Here is a 330-nt window from a genome sequence, read left to right as displayed (position 1 = left end):
TAATATTTTAAAAAGTATAGGTAGACAATAAAAATACTAAATAATGTGAATGATAGATATATCGGATGTTCAATTTTATAGGTGTGCGGAGTGCGGATGGTACATTAAGATTTAGGTGGGTAATTTAAGGTGTAGTGCGTTTTTACTTTATTGGGCTAATTTTAAAACTCATTATTCACATTTTTCACAAAAATCATTGTCTAAAATTGAGCTAATTTTAAAGTTCATTAAAAATTAATACTAACATATGTTAAAAAGTTTATATTTCTACTAATTTAAACAAACTTATCTATCAATCTAAAAAAATAAATAAATTTTAAATTTCAATTT

Source organism: Arachis ipaensis, chromosome B08 (genome assembly GCF_000816755.2).
Source record: "Arachis ipaensis cultivar K30076 chromosome B08, Araip1.1, whole genome shotgun sequence".
Classification (NCBI taxonomy): Eukaryota; Viridiplantae; Streptophyta; class Magnoliopsida; order Fabales; family Fabaceae; genus Arachis; species Arachis ipaensis.
The sequence above is the reverse complement of the archived record's forward strand: the minus strand, read 5'-3'. Positions refer to the sequence as shown.